The sequence below is a fragment of the Canis lupus genome, chromosome 4, assembly GCF_011100685.1.
Source record: "Canis lupus familiaris isolate Mischka breed German Shepherd chromosome 4, alternate assembly UU_Cfam_GSD_1.0, whole genome shotgun sequence".
Lineage (NCBI taxonomy): Eukaryota > Metazoa > Chordata > Mammalia > Carnivora > Canidae > Canis > Canis lupus.
Genome location: NC_049225.1, coordinates 37,105,122 through 37,113,876, shown reverse-complemented (window position 1 = coordinate 37,113,876; position 8,755 = coordinate 37,105,122). Strand labels below are relative to the sequence as shown.

Genomic DNA, 8,755 nt, shown 5'->3' with positions numbered 1-8,755 from the left:
GTAAACTGCTTGTCCACAAGAATGTGCCAGTATGCCTTTTCAGTCTTCTAACCCCACAATCCCTTCATTTGGTCTCACAAAGGTAAATTCAACCTATAGAAACAGTAGTAGTCAAACAGAGTAGACAAAATCAGGGATTCACAGCACAGAAAACTTCAGCAGTTAGGTGGGAATATTTATAACACATCAGGGTATACTGGAAGAACATCTATGAAGGCTAGCTCTGTGAGCTTACACAGACCTTGATCTCTTTGAGCCTCATTAGAACACTAACCAGGACTATAACCATTGCAAAACTCTCCAGGTATCAGGCACTATCTAAAGCTCATATTAACTCTCAACAATCCCGCTTTATAGAGAGGATACACAAGGACAGGTTTGTAGCTATTAAGTGGCAGAACTGGGGGTTCAAATCAGGCCTTCTGGGTCAGTCTTCAGAGCATGATGCTTCTCAGACACTGGCACAGGCAGTTGGCACACTGGAGATCCATCACGTAGGACTATGGAGAGAGCTGGGACTAACAGGCAAGGCCTTCTGCATCCAGTAACTAAAGGAGGTCAGGGAGGCTAAAGGGTAGAGAAGGAGGGGAACAAGATAGGCGATGAGCCTGGACACATCTTGGAAAGATTCCTAGGCCACAATGAGGAGCTCTTGTCAGCACATGGGAAGCATGTGACGGGGTTTCCATCTGCATTGCCACAGGCCTGGAATGTAGAAAGCAACAGGAGCCACTGTTACTATGGTTTAGCTTCAGTCCCTGCTGGGCCTGGAGACCTAAGCTCATCATGGTTCTAAATCCCCTGGCAGCCCCTGGGCTCTCTCCTTGGGCAGGGCTGGGGATGCCATCAACTTGAAGTTCCCCAAGTCCTCCTTTCTCATTTTTTTTTTTAAGATTTTATTTATTTATTCATGAGAGACACACAGAGAGAGGCAGAGACACAGGCAGAGGGAGAAGCAGGCTGCATGCAGGGAGCCCGACGTGGGACTCGATCCTGGATTTCCAGGATCAGGCCCTAGGCCGAAGGCAGTGTCAAACCGCTGAGCCACCCAGGATGTCCTGATTTTTTTTTTTTTTTTTTTCTGTAGGCTCATTAATACAACTAATTAGACCTCCTGAAACCAACTGCATCTTCCCATTGACTATCTTAGCCTGGCTTCCAGTTTTGATTTTAGAGATATCCCATCGTTTAAGGCCTCTGAAATTCTCCCCAAGGTGCTTGTTATCAACTCTAGACCTAAACTGACTCTCTTCATGAGGGTCCCAGGATTTGGGGGGAAGTTGGGAGGACTTTTTGATCTTCAGGCCTCAGGTAGTCATCTCATTATTCTGTCTTTCCACTGATTCCTCTGGAAAGTCCCTGGGATTCTTCTCAGTTTTCCTGTGCTCTCCTACTCCACCTCAAAGCCTTCAAGTCCTGTCTTCTCTGAGATGACCCTTGCAGTATATTCTTTTGCCTGGTTCTTCCTCCAGATCTTCAAACTGCATGTATGTCCAGCTGCAGGCAGGGTGGAGTGTCTACCCCTGATGTCCCTTGGGCCCCCCAAACTTAACATGTCAAAATACCAGTAACTGCTTTACTTAAAAATATTCTTGCTAGGGGCACCTAGGTGGCTCAGTGGTTCAGCGTCTGCCTTTGGCTCAGGTCATGATCCTGGGGTCCTGGGATCGAGTCCTATGGGGGGTTCCCCACGCGGAGCCTGCTTCTTGCTCTGCCTATGTCTCTGCCTTTCTCTGTGTGTCTCTCTTGAATAAATTAATAAAATATATTTTAAAAAAATATTCTTGCTAAAAACTTTAACCCAAATCTAATCAAGTTCCTGACCTAATATCCACTTTACAGGAAATGCAGAGGCAAAGGAATAGCTTAAATGACCTGAAGGGGAAGCATCAGCCAACTGCAAATAAGGGGCACTCCCAGGTTAACTGGCCTGGTCACCTCAGAAGCCAAATGTCATGGAAAATATGATGTGGGGGCATTTCAGATTATAAAAGACATAAGAAATACAAGGACCAATATATGACCCTTCATTTGTTTCTAGGTCAGAAAAACCATTTACCAAAGACATTTTGGGGGCACCTGGGTGGCTCAATGGTTGAGCGTCTGCATTTGGCTCAGGTTGTGATACTAAGGTCCTGGGATCGAGTCCCTCACTGGGCTCCCCGTGAGGAGCCTGCTTCTCCCTCTGCCTATGTCTCTGCCTTTATCTGTGTGTCTCTCATGAATAAATAAATAAAATATTTAAAATAAAATAAAATCATTAAGAAGAGTGGGGAGCACAGGCATGTTGGTTCATTTAGCTGGGCCTCATTTTTGCCCCCAAGCTGGCCCCCATGGCTTATCTTTGCCCCCACTCCAAACATGCTGGCCAGATGTGCTGCCACAAGTCATTCCAGCCTTGAGAAGTCACCCACAGAAGGTAGCCCCATCTAAACTCCACACTAACCTGTGTGTATCTAGGGGTGGCTGGCACTTAGGGTTCAGGAAATGTTGCCTATAGTCAGGGGCCCTGTGATGTAGCTCCTCCCCTATTTCTGCCAGACTTGGCGCCACCACCATAACCTCACATGCACTCTTGCCCCTTCATCTGGTATCCACCCTTCCTCAGAACCCTGAAGGGATCCAATCATGAGTGGAGGATGCCCACTGCTTAGGCCCAGCTCTGGGCTCGGGCCCCAAGGCCACTTAGCTGTCCTTAGCTTCCTCAAGTCTATAGCCCTTCCCTTTCCTCTTACTTCCTATCTCTCCAAGAAAATAGAGGCACTGGGTGGGATATCTTTCAATTTCCTTCCCTTTCCACTTAAAAAATACCTGAGGCTCTACTTTGCCTGTCTTTTTTTTTTTTTTTTTTTAAGATTTCATTTATTTATTCATGAGAGACATAGAGAGAGAGACAGAGACATAGGCAGAGGTAGAAGCAGGCTCCCTACAGGGAGCCTGATGCAGGACTCAATCTCAGGACCCCAGAATCACCACCTGAGCCAAAGGCAGACACTCAACCACTGAGCTACCCAGGTGTCCCTCTACTTTGCCTTTCCCTAGGTGTTTTCAGAAGATGAGGGATTTCTCCTCTACTCTAGGGCCCATCCCTTTACCCACAACCCATTCACATATCCTGTACCTCCTTGACCTGAGAGAAGACCTCTCAGTTCTATACTTTTAACTTTCCCTCCTCTTTTTTTTTTTTTTAAGATGTTATTTATTTATTCATGAGAGACACAGGGAGAAAGGCAGAGACATAAACAGAGGGAGAAGCAGGCTCCTCTCAGGGAGCCTGATGTGGGACTCGATCCCAGGACCAGGATCATGCCCTAAGCCAAAGCCAGACGCTCAACTGCTGGGCCACTCAGGTGTCCCCAACCTTCCCCTCTCAATTGGCTTCCTCCCAACAGCATTATACTAACTCAAAGATTTGTTCATTCAATCCACAGATATTTACTGAGTAGCCACTCTACATCAGGTCCTCTTCTAGGCACTGGGAACAGAGCAGTAAGAGAGTCCTGACCTCTTGGTGCTTCTATTCTAGACAGTGAGAAAGATGTGAGTGTGGGCAAAAAAAAAAAAAAGAATCAGGCTATGAGGACTGTGTAATACTGGTATAAAGATAGGCTTACAGAGTCAATGGAACAGATTGAGAATTAAAAAATAAACCCATGTTTCTATGGTCAATCGGTTTTTCAACAAGGGTGTCAAGATCATTCATTGGGGAAAGACAGTCTTTTCAACAAATGGTGCTGGGACAACTGGATATCCATATGCAAAAGAATACAGTTAGAGGAAAAAACAAAACAAAAACAAAAACAAACAAACAAACAAACAAAAAGAATACAGTTAGAGGGATGCCTGGGTGGCTCAGTGGTTTAGTGCCTGCCTTAGGCTCAGGGTGTGATCCTGGAGACCCTGGATCGAGTCCCACATCAGGCTCCCTGCATGGAGCCTGCTTCTCCCTCTGCCTGTGTCTCTGCCTCTCTCTCTCTCTCTCTCTCTCTTTCTCTCTCTCTCTGTGTCTCTCATGAATGAATAAATAAGATCCTAAAAAAAAAAAAAGAAATAAAAAAATAAAATAAAATAAAATAAAATAAAATAAAAAGAATACAGTTAGATACCTATCTCACACTATAAAGTAACTCAAAATGGATCAAAGTATTAAATGTAAGGGCTAAAACTATAAAACTCTTAGGAGTTAACATAGGGTAAAATTTCATGAACTAAGATCAAGAAATGGTTTCTTGGGATCCCTGGGTGGCGCAGCGGTTTGGCGCCTGCCTTTGGCCCAGGGCGCGATTCTGGAGACCCGGGATCGAATCCCACATCGGGCTCCCAGTGCATGGAGCCTGCTTCTCCCTCTGCCTATGTCTCTGCCTCTCTCTCTCTCTCTGTGACTATCATAAATAAATAAAAATTAAAAAAAAAAAAAGAAATGGTTTCTTAGATATTACCAGAAGCACAGCAACAAAATAAAAAATAGACAAGTTGGACTGCACAGACATGAAGAAACTTTTGTATTTTGAAGGATACTATCAAGAGAAAAAGCAATCCACAGAATGGGGAAAAATATTTATCAATCTTATTATATCCACTAAAGGACTTATATCCAGAATATGTGAAGCACACTTTTAACTCAAAAACAATAATAAAAAAGACAAATTACTCAATTTTTAAAATTTGGAAATAATCTGATAAACATTTCTCCAAAGATATACAAATGACCAATAAACACACTAAAAGGTGGTCAGTCATTAGGAAAATGCAAGTGAAAATCACAACGAGATACCATTTTACATCTACTAGGATGGCTGTACTCAAAAAAAAAGTGGATGATAGCAAATGTTGAAAAGATGTGATGAAAATGGAACACTTATCCAGTGCTATTGGGAATGTAAAATGGTGCAGTCACTTTGGTAACATCTTCAAAAAATTCCTCAGAGTTAAATATGGAGTTACCATCTGGCTCAGCAATTCTACTCCTAGGTATACACCCAAGAGAAATAAAAACCTATGTCCAACCAAAATTTTGTACACAGATGTTAAAAGTAACATTGTTCCAAATAGTCCCAAAGTGGAAGCAAGCCAAATATCCATCAACTGATGGATATTAATTGATAAATAGATGTGGTCTATCCATGCAGTAGACTATTATTTGGCCATAAAAAGGAGTGCAGTACTGATACATGCTACAACATGAATGAACCTGGAAAACATTATACTCAGCAAAAGAAACCAGACATAAAAGACCACATATTAGGGGCACCAGGCTGGCTCAGTTAGTAGTGCATGTGAGTCTTGACCTCTGGGTTGTAAGTTCAAGCCCTACATTGGGCATAGAGATTACTTAATAAAAATTTTAAAAAATAAATAAAAGGCCACATATTATATAATTTCATTTATATGAAATATCCAAAATAGGCAAATCCATAGAGACAAAGAGTAGATTAGTGTTTGCCAGGGCCTAGGGGAAGGGTGGGAAGGAGGAGTGACTGCTAATGGGCACAGAGTTTCTCAGAGTAATGAAAATGCTTTGGAATTACATAATGATGATGGTTGCATAACTTTGTAAGCATATTAAAAAACCACTGGATAGTACGCTTAAATGGGTGAATTTTATGGTGTGTGAATTACATCTCAAGAAAATAGAGAAATTGGGACACCTGGGTGGCTCAGCCGATAAGCATGTCCATGATATGATATGATATGACTATCATAAACAAATAAAAATTAAAAAAAAAAGATGTGATAGAGTGACCCAAGGTGCATAGGGGCTCCTCCAGGTGAGGGGGGAGACAGGAGGCCCTGTTTGTAGAGGGACTCTTTTTTTTTTTTTTTTAAGATTTATTTATTTATTTATTTATTCATGATAGACACACACACAGAGAGAGAGGCAGAGACACAGGAGGAGGGAGAAGCAGGCTCCATGCCTGGAGACCGACGTGGGACTCGATCCCGGGATTCCAGGATCACGCCCTGGGCCAAAGGCAGGCCCTAAACCGCTGAGCCGCTGAGCCACCCAGGGATCCCTGTAGAGGGACTCTTGAGCTGATTGACAGAATCCTGGAAGACCTGGGAAGACCTGCAGTCTTCTAGGCAGAGGAAACAGCAAACACAGGCCCTGGGATGGAACAGTTTACACAAGACCAAGTCTCTTCTGCCTTCAGAAAAAGCCCTCTCTCTGGTACCTCTCCAACAATTGCTGCGTTCTGTTCTACACAGTCACATGTTTTCCAAACATGGTTTTGCCTCAGGTCTTCTTCACCTTGGGAATGTGAAGATTTTCCAGATTATTCTGAGCATGGTTGTTTTCCCAATCACAATTTTGCCTCAAGTTTCTATGTGATGGATATAAAGATTTTGTGGATTATTCTGACATGGTTGTAGTTAATGGAACAAGTTCTTATACTTACTTTTCTTTTTCTTTTCTTTTTCTAAGATTTTATTTATTTATGCACGAGGGACACAGAGAGAGGCAGAGACAGACAGAAAGAGAAGCAAGCTCCTTACAGGGAGTCTGATGTGAGACTCGATCGATCCCAGGACCTGGGATCACACCCAGAGCCAAAGGCAGATGCTCAACCACCGAACTACCCAGGCGTCCCTTACCTAACTTTCATATGAAATCCTTGATCGACATGAGAAATGCCTCTATGTTACCTTTCAGATGGCTTTTATGAGAAAAGCCACATCTCACCCAAATGAATCTCCTTGGCAGAGTTCCTCAGGAGAGTGGGTGCTGGGAGACCCCTCAGAGCTTCCCAGGGACCCCACTCAGGGCAAGGCTCTAGCTTTGTCTGTCTTTCCTAGGACTAGAACCCAGCAAGGGGATGGTTGTCATGGGGATGCATAATAGCACAATGGCTTTCATTGATAAGTGGCATCATCTTTTTGGATTGATGGTCAATCCGTTAAGCTGAGGGAGTTCATGATGAGACCTGGCTTTGCCATTTTAGAAACACAGGGTCTGTTTTCTCTAGATCAATAGAGCTGAATCTATAGCCCCAAGGTTTCGATGAAGATGCTTTTAGGGGCAACTGGGCAGCTCACTGGTTGAGCATCTGCCTTTGGCTCAGGTTGTTATCAAGTCCCCCATCAGGATCCCTGCAGGGAGCCTGTTTCTCCTTCTGCCTATGCCTCTGCCTCGCTCTCTGTGTCTCATGAATGAATAAATAAAATCTTTTTTAAAATAATAAAATAAAATTTAAAAAGGTGAGTTTAAAGTGCACACACAGGGGTGCCCGAGTGGCTCATTCGGTTAAGCATCTTTGGTTCAGGTCATAATCCCGGGGTCTTGGAATCTAGCCCCAAGACAGGCTCCCTGCTCAGTGGGGAGTCTGCTTCTCCTTCTTCCTCTGACCCTCCTGCTCCCTGCCCCCCACTCATGCTCACTCTCTCTCTCTAAGCAAATAAAATATTTTTTTTAATTTTTTTTATTATTTTTTTAAATTTTTATTTATTCATGATAGGCACACAGTGAGAGAGAGAGAGGCAGAGACACAGGCAGAGGGAGAAGCAGGCTCCATGCACCGGGAGCCCGACATGGGATTCGATCCCGGATCTCCAGGATCCCACCCTGGGCCAAAGGCAGGCGCCAAACCGCTGCGCCACCCAGGGATCCCTAAGCAAATAAAATCTTAAAAAAATATATAAAGTGCACATATAATACACCAAAAATTATATTACTTTTAATATATGATTTTTTAAAAGTCAAATAAGATGTCAACTTCCAACTGTGAGTGGCTTATATACATACTCTCTGGAAATTCTTTATTTTTTTATTTTTTATTTTTTAAGATTTTATTTATTTATTTGTGAGAGATACAGAGAAAGAGAGGCAGAGACACAGGCAGAGGGAGAAGCAGGCTCCATGCAGGGAGCCTGATGTGGGACTCAATCCTGGGTCTCCAGGATCATGCCCTGGGCCGAAGGTGGCACCAAACCGCCAAGCCACCAGGGTTGCCCCAAAAATTCTTAAAAGGAGCACTTGATCAAAAATGTGGAAGACAATTCACTTCACTAAGCCCTTACCTCAGGGTCTCATCTCTGCTTATCTGACCTCCTTTTAGTACTTGGGGAATGACACTGGGTTTGAGCTCTGTGCCATCCCACCACTTGCTAGAGCAGGGCCTTTCACAAGCCACTTCTTTCTCAGCTTCTGTTTTTATTCTTTCTTTTTTTAAAGATTATTTATTTATTTATTTATTTATTTATTTATTTATTTATTTGAAAGAGAGAGAGAGAGGTCGAGGGAGGGGAAGAGACTCCCTGCTGAGCAGGGAGCCCCACTCTGGGCTTGATTCCAGAACCCTAGGATCATGACCTGATCCGAAGGCAGATGCTTAACTGACTGAGCCACCCAGGTGCCCCTGCCTCTATTTTCATCTGTAAGATAGGATAATATGCTCTCTGTGCAGGGAGAGAATTAGTGGGTGAATGTAAAATGGTAATCCTTAGCTGGTAGAAGGTACAACCACTCTGCTGGCCACAAGCAGCGTGCAGCATTCTTCCCCTTCCCACTCCTCTCCTTGGAATCAATATTCAGAAGTGCCTGGCTGGAGGCTGAGGGCCCCACTTAACAGGCTGTCTTACTCTGGATCCTATAGGCTCTCTTATACTATTGACCCCACATCTATCTGACTCCAGCTCCCATAGATTGTCTTACATTTTCTGAAAGCATTGTCTGGCACAGAGGAATGTGTGTTCCCCAAACATCTGAGAATTCATTTAAGGAGGATTTAAGTTTTACCCATTTGGTCCATAATCCAAA

General features: G+C 43.5%; 1 long non-coding RNA gene across 2 annotated transcripts; it reads right to left on the bottom strand.

Annotated features, from left to right (window-relative positions):
* Nucleotides 1-330: 330 nt before the first annotated feature.
* LOC111095710 lies at nucleotides 331-6,796 on the bottom strand. 2 transcript variants are annotated; one of them, XR_005357606.1, is made up of 2 exons: nucleotides 6,646-6,796; nucleotides 331-705 (listed from the first exon to the last, which is right to left on the bottom strand). It is a non-coding gene; the product is annotated as an uncharacterized LOC111095710 (long non-coding RNA). The 2 variants fall into 2 exon arrangements; XR_005357607.1 differs by having other exon boundaries at nucleotides 6,683-6,795.
* Between the last annotated feature and the right edge of the window lie 1,959 nt (nucleotides 6,797-8,755).